The sequence below is a fragment of the Simochromis diagramma genome, unplaced genomic scaffold, assembly GCF_900408965.1.
Source record: "Simochromis diagramma unplaced genomic scaffold, fSimDia1.1 OVJJ01000369.1, whole genome shotgun sequence".
Taxonomy (NCBI): domain Eukaryota; kingdom Metazoa; phylum Chordata; class Actinopteri; order Cichliformes; family Cichlidae; genus Simochromis; species Simochromis diagramma.
The window spans coordinates 27,689-43,512 of record NW_024387087.1 but is presented as its reverse complement, the minus strand read 5'-3'; the positions used below and the strand labels follow the sequence as shown (position 1 = coordinate 43,512).

Here is a 15,824-nt window from a genome sequence, read left to right as displayed (position 1 = left end):
TTTTTTTTATTGGCCCTGTTTATTTACAGGCCAGGTGACCCTTTAAGGGTTTAAAATGCCGAGCCAATGAACGGCTGGGAGCAGGAATCTTTCTTCACTGAAGCTTCCACTTCCACGGGTCTGGTAGGAAGTTGTCCAAGCCAACAAAACAAACAGACAAAAAATCCATCTATCAATCACCTGGATCACCTGTTGAGAAAGAAAAAAGAGAAAACAAGCAAACAAAAGAGAGCAATATAATAAACAACATCATCGCGATGATCTATGTGAATATAACTGTAAATACTAAATATTGAATATTATTGTGCAGCACGTAAGATCGACAGCGCACAGTGTGCTTTGAGGTAGCAGCCAAAATGCAAGGCAAGTTTATTTATATCGCACAATTCAACAACAAGGTGATCCCAAGTTCTTTACAGAACATTAAAAAACAAAAACAGATAAAAAGCATGATTTAAACGTGACGTGCCCGTGAGCTCCGCCGGCAGCCAGCTGTGCCAGAGTGACCGAGCCCCAGGCTGAGAGGCCAAAGGCACCCCACCCCCGAAGGAGCCCGAGCGAGCCTGATGATCCAGTAAGGACATCTCCTGGTTTCATCTTCATGTTTCCATCTCACCAGATAACCAAACCGACATCATGACCAGCAGCTTTTTTGCAGCTGTGGCTCCAGAAAACATCAGCTGATACTAGAAATTAATATTAAATAAATTCTAACAACAGCTGATCAAGCTTAAACGTGCTGCTGTTGTTTAGCGCGACATCCGCTGGTTTCCTCTTTCGGCGCAAAGTGAGCGATAAACAAACAAGAGAGAAAAGCCGATCAGCTGATCATTGATCAGTTTTCATGATTGAAGTAGAAACAGGAGAGGGAGGGTGAGAGAATGAGAGAAGAAGAGGCAGCTGTGCAGCGTAAACACAGAATAACTCCAGCTTTGTGTCTTTTTCATTGTAGCTGAATTACGGGACAATCTGTTCCTTTTCACCTCAATAAGAAACGCGTAATATTTTCTCTGAATACCAGACGAGACGGTTGGCAACTCTAATAACTTGTGAACAAAATAAAGTTCAACATCATTAACTTCATAGCACCCACCCAGCTGTATAGAAACTCCGCCTCGGGTCTCTTTTCCTTCATCCACCTGCCGGCCTCCACCACTTGCTAATGTTACTGAATCTGTGGAAGCTCCGCGATAGCCACCACACGAAGTAACGAGTAAGGAGCCTATCTAAATCCCAGTAACGACTAACGCATTCCTGATTTTGGCATAATAACTAGTTACCGTGCTCGTTACCACAATAATAACGTAGTTACTGTAACGCGTTACTTAATAACGCGTTAGTCTCAACAATGGCAAAGAGGCACAGAAAAGAAGATCAGACACCAGCGAGGGAGGATAAGAAGGACAGACGCAACAACATTGTCATCCCCTATGTAGCCGGTGTATCAGAAAAACTCAGGAGTTTTCTCCAAGCATGACATCCCGGTGCGTTTTAGACCCAGCAACACAATCAGACAGAAACTGGTTCACCCGAAAGACAAAACGCCAAAACACAAACTTAACAATGTGGTGTATGCTGTACAGTGCAGCGAGGAATGCTCAGACCTCTACATTGGAGAGACCAAACAGCCACTTCACAAGCGCATGGCACAACACAGAAGAGCCACCTCCACAGGACAAGACTCAGCTGTCCATCTGCATCTTAAGGATAAAGGACACTCTTTCGAGGATGCCAATGTTCACATTTTGGACAGAGAGGACAGATGGTTTGAAAGAGGAGTGAAAGAAGCCATCTATGTCCACTGTGAGCGACCATCTTTGAACAGAGGCGGGGTTTACGACACCAACTCTCTGCCATCTATAATCCAGTTTTGAGTTCCCTTCCCAGACGCCTTAACGCCCACTCACATCCTGGGCCATCTGATCTCAGGAATTCGCATGATAAGGTGGGGCCAGGTTTCACAATGAACACACCCGAAACTCTGGCTGATTGGGACCCACACCCAGTTTCACACCTTGGCTCAGGCGATTAGAGGATCATCAGGGGGTCCTTTTGTCCCTCTGTGGGGGGATACTCCCACTAGGTTTATATCTGGGACTCTCCACCATTTGACCTTAGAACTGAAGAAGCTTCTCGGATGAGAGGTGAAACGTCTTCAAGCAACTTAAAGAAGTCCAGACGCTTTTCTTTGCAAGCTCCTTTGACTATATTGCAAAATCACAATAATCTTCCAATTTAGAACTACAAGTTAAAAAAAAGAACTAACATAAATAAAATACACTTCAGCTAATTTATTTTCCCAAACCACGCGGAGCCGCACTATAAGGACTAAAGAGCCGCAGGTTGCCGACCCCTGATCTAAAGGGTTTAACAAAAAGGGGGAGCTTCCTGCTGGAAATTGAAATGTCCCCATGTCCCCACTGGGCGATCGTGGCTCAAGAGTTAGGAGTTCGCCTTGTAATCGAGCCCCGGCTTGGACAGTCTTGGTCGTTGTGTCCTTGGGCAAGACACTTCACCCGGCAAGACACTTCACCCGGCAAGACACTTCACCCGTTGCCTACTGGTGGTGGTCAGAGGGCCTGGTGGCGCCCCAGGGTGGCTGTAGCTACATCACCAGTGTGTGAATGTGTGTGTCAATGTGTGGATGACTGAACGTGGGTGCTTAACTAGTTAAAAAAACAAAAAAAACCCATCTGTGTCTTATTTTTTATGCCACACAGGAAAGAAGCTTCAATGTCTGATGAGAAGACATTAATTTGTTGGTGTTTGGTGCAGTTTTCTTGTTCTCTGGCTTGTTGTTTATTTACAGTGGAGATGAAGATCTCTAACAAGTTGATTTGTTCACATTTGCACATCTTAATTTTTAAGAGGAATGTGTTTTTTTGAGTTTGTACACTATATGCATGTAAGGCAACCGTTTCCTTTTTCTGTATTTTTGTGTGCTGCTCTTTTAACAAAAGGGGAACAAAAGACATTTAAATCGACCTCAGATGATTTGTTTAAATTTTTACAAGGTCTTACTGAGGTGATGCAAAGTGAAACATGCTTCTTTTTTGGTAATGTGCTGGAAAAGCTTGAAAATTGACCTTGAATGTGCTTAAAAAGTGCTTGAATTTGACCCTAAAAATGTGTATGAACCCTGCATATATTGCAGTATTTACAGTTTATAGTAGGAATTTCATGGCAACAGCTAATCTTTATTTTGTTTACTGGGAAATGAAATGCTGCCAATTCACAAAGCTGTGCTTCAGCTGCACTTCCTGTTGTAGACTTGTGATGCACACAGGCTCTGTTCCAGCACTCAGCATGTTCTTCCTTATTTGCTCCACCAGGGGGAGCTCCTAAACTATGACATCCTGATAGGAGTGAACCAGGGAGAGGGGCTGAAGTTTGTGGACGACAGTGAGGACAACGACGGCATCTCAGCTGCGGCGTTCGACTACACCATCTCCAGCTTTGTTGACAACCTCTACGGCTACCCAGAGGGTGAGGACGCCACCTCTGTACACTGCCACTTTTTCAGTTATTCCATTTTACAGCCTCCTCTCACTTAACTGCATTTTGCAGCATCATCAGGTTTTGTCTTATTAGGAATCAGTAACATGTGAGCCCAGTGAAGTGCATCAAACAAGACAAGCGTGCTAAAGAGAGCCACTCATCCACATCACGGCGTGTCTGCGCCTTAACCTTTGAGGCTCTGTGGGCAGTAATGCTATCATCCCCCAGGTAGTGGGCTCCCAATCTCAGTGTCGGTGTTTCTGACAGATCGGCCTGCGAACCCCTCACAGCCGGACCACAGTCACAGTACAGACATGTTTGGATAATGCAGTCATGCTTCCTCTCTGCTGCCTGTCACTCCTTCTGTTATCTGAAAGACTTTTTTTTCCTCTCTAGATTTCTCACTCGCTTCCTGGCTCTTGGTTCATCTCACCAACATTTGCTTTGGTTTCATATCTGTTGATCAGACCGATCTCTTAAAAAATGTCTTGCACTGCTGTTACTTTACTCTTAGCAGTTTTCACTTTTATCTTTCTTCCCCCTCCTTTTATCCCCTCCTGTGCTTCTTCACCAGGCAAAGACATCCTGAGGGAGACCATTAAGTTCATGTACACAGACTGGGCGGACAGGGACAACGGCGACATGCGGCGGAAGACTCTGTTGGCCCTGTTTACGGACCACCAGTGGGTGGCACCAGCTGTGGCCACTGCCAAACTCCATGCTGAGTTTCAGTCCCCAGTTTACTTTTACACGTTCTACCACCACTGCCAGACCGAGACGCGGCCCGAGTGCCGACGCCGCGCACGGAGACGAGATACCTTACGTGTTCAGCGTGCCGATGATCGGTGCCACAGACCTGTTCCCGTGCAACTTCTCCAAGAACGATGTGATGCTGAGCGCTGTGGTCATGACTTACTGGACTAACTTCGCAAAGACTGGGTAGGCCTCATGTCGTAGTAGTGTAAACTGTACACGTTACTGTATGTTCTCTGATAGCCTTCTAGTCATCTTGAATACTTGAATCTAGGTTGCTTGTTTAATTCCCGTGTGGCTTTGAAGAATTGAACATACTGGTTCACCAAAAGCATCCAGATCCCAGAGCAGCCGGTTGGTCTTAGATAGTTTAAAGGTTGCACAGAGAATGGGCCTCCTGTCTGTATTCAGTGTATTGATGCCACATGTTACTTATAATGGAGACTGAATATAACTTTGAACTGAAACGTTTAACCTTTATGCTCCACCAGGGACCCCAACCTGCCCGTCCCTCAGGACACCAAGTTCATTCATACCAAGCCCAACCGCTTCGAGGAGGTCATCTGGACCAAGTTCAACTGGAAGGACAAGCAGTACCTTCACATCGGTTTGAAACCTCGTGTCAGAGACAACTACAGAGCTAACAAAGTGGCCTTTTGGCTGGAATTAGTCCCTCATCTTCACAGCCTGCACGACGTGCTCTTTCCCACCACTACGCGCTCCCCTGCAGGCCGTGACCCCGGCACCATGAGGCCCAGAAACAACGTTCCTCGAACCACTCGTCATCCTTACCCTACCTTCCCATGAGATCCTGAGCCCGAGGGCTCAGAGCGCCCGCCCCAGGACCTCTTTCCTGGAGACACCCGCGACTACTCCACCGAACTGAGCGTGACAGTTGCAGTTGGAGCGTCGCTCTTCTTCCTCAACATCCTGGCCTTCGCCGCCCTTTACTACAAGCGTGACAAGCGGCACGAGATGCGCCGGCACCGGCTGTCCCCTCAGCGGGGCGGCCCCGCCAACGACCTGGCTCACAGCCAGGAGGAGGAGATCATGTCCCTGCAGATGAAGGACTGGGAGCACGACGCTCACCACGACATGGAGCCCCTGCGACCCCACGACATCCTGCGGCCCGCCTGCCCTCCCGACTACACCCTGGCGCTGCGCCCCCGACAATGTGCCGCTGATGACGCCAAACACCATCACCGTGATCCCCAGCACCATCACCAGCATGCAGCCTCTTCACGCCTTCAACACATTCCCCTCCACCGGCCACAACAACACCCTGCCCCACCCCCACTCCACCACCAGGGTATAGTAGGGACAGGCCCGACACAGCGCCACCTAGGGACCAGGAACACTGGCTCTGCTACCGCTCTGGAAGGGAGGCCTCTAGACGTGGGCCTTCGTTCTGTCCTCTTATTCTCTTCTTTCTCCAAAAGCAACTACACCTGCTGCGTCATGTGCTGTAAAACTTGGCAGCTCCCTCCACTGGTGGCATGTGGAGGTGCAACTGAAGTGTCCAGCAGCAGATGAGCAGTTTGGGGTGGGTGACTCAGATCTTTCAAAGATACTGTTTTCAAAGACGGTCTGCTGTTTCCAGGCTCAAGACCTCCAACATTTGTCAAAGGGACGAATGCTCTCTCGCTCCTCGCTGTTTTCTCTTTTTTACGCTGGCGTCATCTCTTTTTCCATCTCCTGTGTGTTATGTGCACATTATGCTTCTCTTTTCTACATCCGTGTTTTATTACTGCTCTCTTCCTCTCATTTGACACGCCTCCCTCCTGCTCTTCTCTAAAAATTCCCGATCTGCTGAGCAGTTTGGAGGGGGGAGGCGTACACTAAACATATAACTATGAAAACACTGATATCTTTCATTCCACCAGCATTTTTAGGTGCCAAGTAAGTACTGCTGTGTTTCATTTCTCATCGAGGGAGAAGAAAAACGAAAGAAAAATAGAGTATCGCTATTTACCGTCAACTAACAGAGTTCTGTCATGTTCTCATGACAAAGTGCCAAACTGGCCTCAGTCGTGATTTTCTTTCTTCCATCTTCTCTTTTTTTGTTGTTTTGTTTGAAGCATTTGTTTAATTGTTGTTTTTTATTGTGTGGAAAGAATTTTTCTGAAAATATAGATATAGAGAAATGATATTATATATAGTTCTATATAAAATGTGTACAAAGGAGAAAGTATATAAAAGGGTTTTCTCAGTGGGGGATCTATGCATGAATTATTTTTAAAGACGCGGGGAAAAGGACACTGTACCTGTCGATGCACGTTTCCCAAAATCTAAACGAGTCATATCGCTCCATGTTTGCTACTTTTGGTTTTTGGTTTTCTCCCGCAGAGTAAGAGCATCGCAGGAGCATCGCAGGAGCATCGCAGGAGCATCGCAGGAGCTCCTGAAGTCAAACGACGCCTCCCAGCACTCATTTATTAAAACGGAGTCGATGCCAAAAGTCTTAAACGTTAGAATCAAAGCAACAGCTGTGAACTCAGTCATGGTGTCATGTGCAGCCTCCATCTTACTGTCACTACTTTTTCATTTTAGGGTACGTGAGGTAAAGCGTCCGTCGATGTAGCTTGATTGTACAAAATTATTTTTCTACGTTATTAACAAAACAGAGCAGAGACTGATGCTGCTCCTGTCTGACCCCCTTATGTCTGCCACATGTGTATTCTGACTTCATATCATCACTGCTCCCTCCCTCCTCCTCTCTCCATCCTACACCGCCTTTGTTATTTAACACCGACCCCCCCAAACTGATAATCAGACAAATTCCCAAACACCTGACTTCACTGTGTCGACACCGTTCCTGACTATTTCTGACCTCAGTTCAGCTCTGCTATTATCCTCACATTAAGGGTTCGTTCACCTGCCTGCAGATGATCTGTGAGCTCGTCGGTTGTAAATTAAACTCTAAGCACACTGAGGGTAACCGGGAGGCGTTCAGGGCCTGCAGTGCAGAGCTGCAACATGAAAAAAAGGGATGGGGGCTCAGATCTCCTGAACAGGGTAGAAACAACACGGTGGGTTTGTGCTGTTTGTGATTCCTGCTCCGTCACTCTGGTGGAGACGACTGCAGCTCAGCAGCGCTCCCTGCTGATCCTCTGATGAAGATGTCAACAGTATGTAAACTGAGCTGATGTGCTGCTGTTTGAGCCCGCGTGGTAGCGTACGTCCAGTATGGGAGAACTTAGTCACCGGTGCTGTCTTTGCTTGTGCTCTAGCTTTAGCCTGTTTGATTGTTTGTTTTCTATTTTATTACTGCCTAAAAGGGGAGGTGGGGGAAACACATGCCTGACTTCTCCTGTCAGAGGTTTTGTAAGCTCAGTGGAAGGGAAACGTGCACAATGTAAATCATAAAACAACTGACTGGGGCTGTGCTGCAGGTGGATCAGTGCTGTGGACAGTAGCTGTGGAAAAGAGACTGGACAAAGACTCTCAGCCTTAAATACAGGACAGAGGATGATCCGATCATCTTTCAGCTAACAGTGTCGAGCAGAAGGACGGCCGGCTGATGCGTCCGTACGAACCCTTTTGTACTCACTCCTGTGTATAAGGAGGTGGCGAGGGCTTGTGTAGTTAACCTCAGCACCACACAGCTACAGCAGAGGAGAGAACACAAACGAGTCCTTTCATTCGGCTCTGGTCTTTCTCCTTGTCTGTTTTATAAGCTAACACTAGAGGGCGCCATTGTGGCACATTCAGCGCTCACTCTGAGGTCACTGGACAGAGAAGAAAATACCAATCTGGGAGACGGATGGAGACGAAACATCTGGAAGAAGATCAGAGCTGTACATTTTTAAGTGTAAGAAAAAAAACAGACAAAATATTTGTAAATATTAAGTTTCTTGTTTATTTTATGTTTTGGGTTTTTTTGTTTTTTGGAGTGAATGAATGATATGCTTATTTTGTGATGACAAAAGACAACAGGTGCAGTTTGTAATGAGAAGAAAAAAATGGCCGTTAGCTTGAGGTTTCAAATGAGTTCATCCTTACCACCGATCAGTTTTGTCTTTGTTTTTTCGACATTTATTTGATTTTTGTCATAACGTTGATCGTTATCATGTGACCATCCTGTAGCAGGAAGGTCGCTGTAGCAGAAGTCATCTCCACTGAAGCCCCCTCACAGCAGAGGGCCAGTCATGCTGTTTATTAGGATTTGCTAGTTTTCAGTGAGAAAAAACATTTTCATCAAGTTTTAAATCCTTTCGTTGCTCTTTTCTCTGCGATTGTCATAAAATCGTCGTCCTCTTTTCAAGCCTTAGCTCGCTTTTATTTTGAAACATGAGTCTTGTGATCAGAGATGAATCTGTGCTGCATGATGTGCGTAACATCAGAGCGATAAAAGCCAGCTTTGCCTTTCAGTGATTCGCAGTAAGGACATAAATGACCTAAACTGAGACAGAAAAAAGTGCAGTCAGTTAAATGTTAGCTCACCTAACATGTAGCAGTGTTTACATGTAGCCATGTTTGACAGACTCCAGGGCTTTGATACCATAAGATGCCTCATATCCTCACAGACTCATGAGATCACACAGGTGGTCTGACCTGCTCGTGTCACACTGTGCTGTCTGTCTGTCCGTTGTTTTTCTCCTGCAGTGATGTTATGTAGCAGAAAAACAGTTGGATGCTCGAAAAGTGCAGAGCGATGGGTGACGTGTGGAGAACATCACAGTCTGTGTGTGTTCAACAGCTGTTAGAGCCACACTTTGTCCTTTCTGTGGTATAACTGCTGGATTTATTTTATTTCAACACTCAAAAACTGTCAGCAAAGCAAAACTTCATGATTGGATGATCCCGTGTCACGTCCACAGTGTCAAACGTGCACAGAGACAGTGACACCCACAGAGAAACCCTCAGCTTGGTGTCCATTGCAAATCTGCACCTGTTGTCTTGTTTCTACTTTCTTTGTTGAACTCAGAAACTCGAGACTTGAGATGAAGAAAAATGTTAAATAATGGAATCAAAAAAAGATGATTATTAAAAAAAGTAAAGTAAAATTATATAAATAAATGAGGTGATGATATTTCTGTTTACTTTAGAAGTTATTATACACTGTATGCTGTGATTCTGATCTGGGAAACATTAAAGACATTCATAGCCAGACTGCTGACTTTGTGTTTTTATTCAGTCGCCTAACAGAAGTGCAGTGAGAAACGATTTACCCCATCCTGATTTCTTAGCTATTTGCATATTTGCCACACTTACGTGTTTCAGATCGTGAAGCAAATTTTTATGATAGATAAAGATGACCAGAGTCAGTATAAAATAAAGCTTTTACATGTATTGCTGGGAGGTCGGCAGCTCCCTCCACTGCTTGGCCCTCTGTGAAAAACAACTGGGATCCAGCTTCCCTGTGATGCTGAATTATATAAGTGGACAAAAATAAATAGATAGAAGGATGGATGATTGTATTTTGTGTACAATCGTTGAAGTGTAAAAAGGGTTGGCCCTCCGTGGTGCCCTAAGCAAAGTTTGATTTTTGGGGCCCTTTAATAGTGCCAATAATAGTGATTAATGATCACCTACTATAAATGTATTTCATTTTCTAATGTTGATGTTGTTGTAATCCACAGTGAAAAATGTCATAAAAACAGATAACAAATTTGCAACTTTCATGAAAAATGTTTTCATTAATATTTTCTTTAAAAACTAAGCAAAACACCTCCCCCTGCTGGCCACACAGAGAAACAATAGATAAAACCTGAGAGCTGCACAGTTGCAGCAGTGTGGTTTACGTCATTCTGTTGTCAGCCTGTTTTACACATCGGTGGTTTCTTATTGACGTGTAAAAAGATCTGAAATCGTAGTAAATTCAGCTGCTATTGTGGGCTGGGGATGATTTACACTTAACATTTTAATAACTGGGTACAGAATGTCATAGGCCCACTAAAAGTTACAAATAAGCTAACATCAAATACATTTACTGTAAACACATCAGAAGGTTATTCATGTGGCACAAAGTTAGATCTATACAAAATGTTGCAGGGAAACAGAGAAGGAGCTCATATAGGTTTGAGTTTTATTCACATCTATTGTGCAGGTACAAATAACAGAGTGGAAAACTTCATATTTTGTGTTTGCAAACATTAATTTCTGAAGATTCATTAACATGAGTGTAGCACAAAGTAAAGGTGAAAGCAGTATCCTGACACGACAGTGCAATCAAAACACATTTTGCCACAAATCTGTGAATAATTGTAACAAACAACTGTCATTTTAATATTGGACAAAATAGTTGTGCAGCCCTAACCTGAAACATGCTGTTTGTTCTGAATGAAAAACGTTAGTCTTTGGTAAACATTTTAATCACATTTATAGATGCAATATGTTATGTCAGTTAAGATTAAATGTTACCACAAGTTCCCATCATCAGAACACAGTGTGGAGAAGTGTCCTCACAAGTGCACTCGAGGTAAAAGAGCACTGACCCTGTGAAATAAACAAGCTCTCCTCCTTTTGGGAGGTGACTCAACGCTATGGAACAGCTGGGTCTGTACATTTTTGGACACTGATACTTAAAAAAAAATCTTCCCTTTGTGCAGAGCACATGAAATTTACTGCAAGTACATTAAACCAATCATTATTAGAAATATGAAAGAAGGAAGAAATGAGACGCTTTTTATTTTTATCGAATTTGCTACTAAACCATACAGTAAAACTATACCGGGGGAAAAACGTAATCTTTTGCAGTTAGTGTGATAGCTTTAACTCCTACCCTACATCTATTTATTTCAGATGATACCAGTTGAAATCCCAAAGACAATGTTTGATAAGCTGAATGAAAGAGTTTCGAGCTTCAGGTAGGCTAAACAGCGGCCTAGAATTAGACTCAAAACCCTGAAGTTGCCCAAAATTAAGGGGGGCATTAATGTACCTAATTTGAAACATTACTACTGGGCTGCACAAATAAAACCTTTGCTGACATGGTTGCAAAATGATATACATACAGGCTCGAAGTAGAAAACAGTAAATGTCCCAAAATACTGGAAACACTACCTTTCTTAGAAAAACCCATAAAAGAAATGGCAACCTGGACAAAAATACATTAAAAACTCTGAACAAAACATCTGAAGAATGAATTTGATTAACAGCGCCGTAAAACATTGTTGTGAGAGCAAATATAAGGTGAGCTTTTCCAGATTACAATGGGCTGAGGAAAAGGTCACCTGTGGGAACCTGCCAGTTCCTGTCTAAAAGGATTGCAGCGAGTCGATCCAGTCCAAGATCATAATGAACTCTTTTTCTACAAACAAAAGAAAGAACAAATAAATGAGCTCATATTGATGAGGGTGGAGACTCTGATGCTTTGCACGTGAGGCTCCACTATCAGCAAGATCTAGTGTGAATGCGTGTGCATGATGTGTGTGACTGGACTGTGACTGGACTGACCATGTGGACTAAAGTGTTGATGACTTGACACTGAGACAAAGACTGGACCAACGTTAGGATGAGTAGATGCTGACAAACAATTCACGACGCCGGTAAGAAAAGGGTGGATGCTTTGCTTTGCTTTTGGCAGAAGCACAAGAGAGAGAGGGAGACCGAAAGGTATCGATTTGTCACATAGCATCGATTTGTCACATGGCATCGGTTTGTCACATGGTATCGATTTGTCACATAGCATCGATTTGTCACATGGCATCGGTATGTTAGGTTTTGGGATGAGAACGTGTTGGATGGTTACCTGTCTTGGTCTGGTGGAGGTCTCTTCCCATAAGAAGACTGATGACTTTTTCATTAACACTGAAGTGTTTCTTTCTTCTCTCCCCTCAGATGACTTCACACTATAACCAAGGACACCTCATAGGGGATCATCTGATTGTGGCTTCTCTAATAATCTTTCTAATAGTAATATTGTTCACTGTTATGTTACAGAGTGAAGTGAGATTAGTGCTGTAAAACTTCCATAACACTGAACAGATGCCACCACAGATATGTTGAAATCTCAGTCAAAACTAGCAAAAACAAATGAAATCCATGAATCAGAAATGCTGATTGTTGAACAGATAATTCAGTCTGTACATGAGGAGGATCCACTTTAGACTAAACTACATACAGGAACACAGGAACCAGGGCACAGTGTAAATCCAGGACCTCTGTGTGCAACAGCTGACCTGTATGAACACAAAACACTGATTGAAGTCCACGTTGATGCTTTCTGTCTGTTTAACTTTTACATTTGAAGCAACACATTTTACTTCAAACACACAGATCAGGTAGAAAACTGTGGATTAGAAAACAAATTCATCAAGAAGGTCCTGAAGCAACAAGTTCATCATTGCATAGAGTAAGAAAAAGGACATGAATCATCCCACAGGTCTGTGCAGTCGTTATATTATCATCACCTAAATCATGTCTGCATACAGTGTGTGTGTCTGTGTGTGAGTGTGTGTCTGTGTGTGAGTGTGTGTGTCTGTGTGTGAGTGTGTGTGTGTGTGTCTGTGTGTGAGTGTGTGTGAGTGTGTGTGTGTGTGTGTGTGTTGCTTTTTTAAATCTTCCACTTAGAGTTCAAACTTGGATAGTGATAAAAACATTGCACTGCTTCATTTAATATTTAATTGAACACATCTGTGGTTGAATTTGAACCTTAAATGTTTTGATTTCAAAGATGTGGTTCTGATATGAAGGAACAGGAAGTAAATTGTTGCCATGGATACAGTGAGACAGACGCCTCAGACCCTTATTTTTTATTTCTTTGACTTTTTATTTTATTGATTCATTTCTTTATTTTTACATTTTAAAAAGTGTATTTGTCTGAATGAACTAATCCCCACTTCCCATGCTTTGTATCACTGGTCATACTGGGAACAGCCATAGAAAATGTTTGTAAAGAAGAAATCTTAAACATGAGCAGATTCTCAGGCGATTTCTGTTTCCTAACCATTGTTTCAGTGCACACGTCCCATCACTACATGTGTGTTAAAGATTTCTCTGGGATCAAAATCATCCACTGACAGTTATCAGTACAAACAGGATGCAGAAATCAAAAGTTCAGACTTCAGAGTTACTAAAACAGAGATCTGAGGAAAACTGGTTCTTCACACGACGTTTCATGTGTGAACAGTAGAGGTGGTTTCATTTTCACATGTAGGTGTTGCAGTGAGGATTGCAGGGAGACATTTGCTGAATAGCTGCAGCTCTGCTCCTGTAGACTGCCTCTGAATGTGTGTGTGGTAATAAAGTCACTTTAATTAAATCTCACCTGTGAGGGAAAACTTTGTGTTGACTGAAGAAAGTTCACTTCTCTTTCATTGCAGCTCCACTCTTCTTTTTGATGCACTCATTTGTTTCATAAATGATTTCAATGATTTTGCCACAGCTCTGCATTGTCAGGTCGGAGCATGTGTGCTTTTGATGAAATGCTGATATGATGACGCTTGATTGGGGAAAGATTTCCACAGGTGGTGTTGTTGGTCTCCTTCTTCCAGTTTTCTTGTTGCTGCCTCTCTCCTCGCCTCAGTTGCTGCAGCTGTATCATGTATGTTGTTATGTTACATACAAAGAGGAATTTGTGACATTAAAGAGTAAAGATTCTTCTAATTGTTTTCATCTCATCTCCTACTGCTTTAGTCTGCGTGGACAATATATGAGTAAATCATTACCAAGCCAGATTATATTTGGAACATTTCAAACAGAGGACATTACAGTGAAATCTGCTTTCACTGTGACATTTACTTTGATCCTTTAAGACACAGTTTATACATCAGACAAACTGTTTGTAGAGCGATTAAATGTTTGATATTGTTGTTAAAGTTGTACAGATGAGCGTTAATCACCAACAGCTTCATTAATGTGGATGAACTGGACGGTTCCAGGGAAACTATCAGGATCACATGCCTCCAGTGGTCACTGTGAGTAACTACAACTCTGCACATACAATAATTAAGATGAAGAAATGTTTTTATTGTAGAAAGATGAACCAAATTTAGTTTGACTCTCTGACAAACGACGGCAAGATAAAAGTAGTTTGTTAAAAAAGACACAAAAATGGTAACAATGAAAACAAATACAAACAACAGCATATCCTGATATGAGGCTCACAGATCAGGATCAATACAATAAGTAGCAACCGACATTGATGTTGCCATGGTGACCACTGCCATATATAGTGTTTCTGTTACCTCACTTGTCTTAAACATCAGCGCTGGCTGTTTTTCATTTTACTAATGAGTCCACTCTCTTCCCTCACTTTCGTCTCTTCCTCGTGTTTGAGCTCCTCTCAGAGAGGATTTAAGAAAGAGCTTTGATGATGGCTGTAGCTCAGGAGACAGAGCAAGGCATCTAATGATCAGAAGGTTGGTGGTTCAATCCCTGACTGCTCCAGCTGGCACACAAAGTGTCCTTGAGTAAGACACTAACCCTCTCCGATGCATCCATCAGAGTATGAACGTGTTAAACAAGAATCAGTCCATTCACCATGGAAATATCAACGTAGAAAGTGATGGCAGTTATGATTGGCTGCACAGCTGGATCACATGACCAGGTGAGTGGTACAAATAACAGGAAGCTTCTCTTGTGGCTTTAATAATCATTTGAATTCATAACTCATGATTTACAGACTGTTCTTTATCTTTTCATTGTCGTCTGAAACACAGAAAAATATCAATGTTGGAAAATATGACATTTATATCTAGTTTCTAAAGGATGGTTTAATTCTCCAAAGGCCACCACAGACATGACAAAGTTATTTCATCATTATAATGCACAAAAACAAAAATCAGGATGAGCCCTGCTGCTCACCAAACTTGTGTTGAATAATAATTTGTGACTCATTTAGTTTAAAACATCAACTGACTGAATCCATGAATCTCATCATGTGTTTCTGAGTGAAAGACACAGACATGTACAGACTGAACTGTTTCTCTAACAGGTAAGACTAACTACAAAGAGTCAATTCATACCTAAGTGTGCCAAAAAAGTCTGAAATACCCTTCATGAAACCAGTCGATGGATCCCAGAACCCAAATCCAGGATAAAGAGGTTCAGTGAATGTGGTGTGGAAGGTGTGGAGGTGGATCAGAGAGTCAGAGGAGACTCTGTAGAAGGACAGAGTGCCAGCAGGACAGTCCACACACACTGCTGCTCTGTTAGAGACAGAGGAGGAGGAGGAGGAGGAGGAGGAGGAGGAGGAGGAGGAGGAGATGGGTGTTTCTCCGTTATTGTGCCACACAGAGGAATAATGTTCAGAGCACAAAAGACTCCAGGACTGATCATTTCCACCAAACACACACTCATCACTCCTTCCTTTCCTTCTGATTCCTCTGTAACTCACTGATATCCAAGCCCTCCTCGTCCACTCGACCTCCCAGTAACAGCCACCAGTCAGACCCATCTCTACACAGCAGCTGTTCACAAACATCAAACCTGTCTGGATGATCAGGATGTGACTGAACCTCCTCCACATGTGTCACCTTCCTGTTGTTGTCAGACAGTTGGAGCTTTGTGTTCACTGTGTTTGTGTCGATTGTGAGTTGACAGGAATCTGATGGAGAGAACAAACACAATCCAGCTGCAGTTATTGATCCATCATCTGTTCATTGATGACCTTTGATGATGACTCCTGA

At 43.1% G+C, this 15,824-nt stretch overlaps 1 pseudogene; it reads left to right on the top strand.

Annotated features, from left to right (window-relative positions):
• The first annotated feature begins 66 nt into the window (after positions 1 to 66).
• LOC120742642 lies at positions 67 to 9,900 on the top strand (annotated as a pseudogene).
• The last annotated feature ends 5,924 nt before the right edge of the window (positions 9,901 to 15,824 follow it).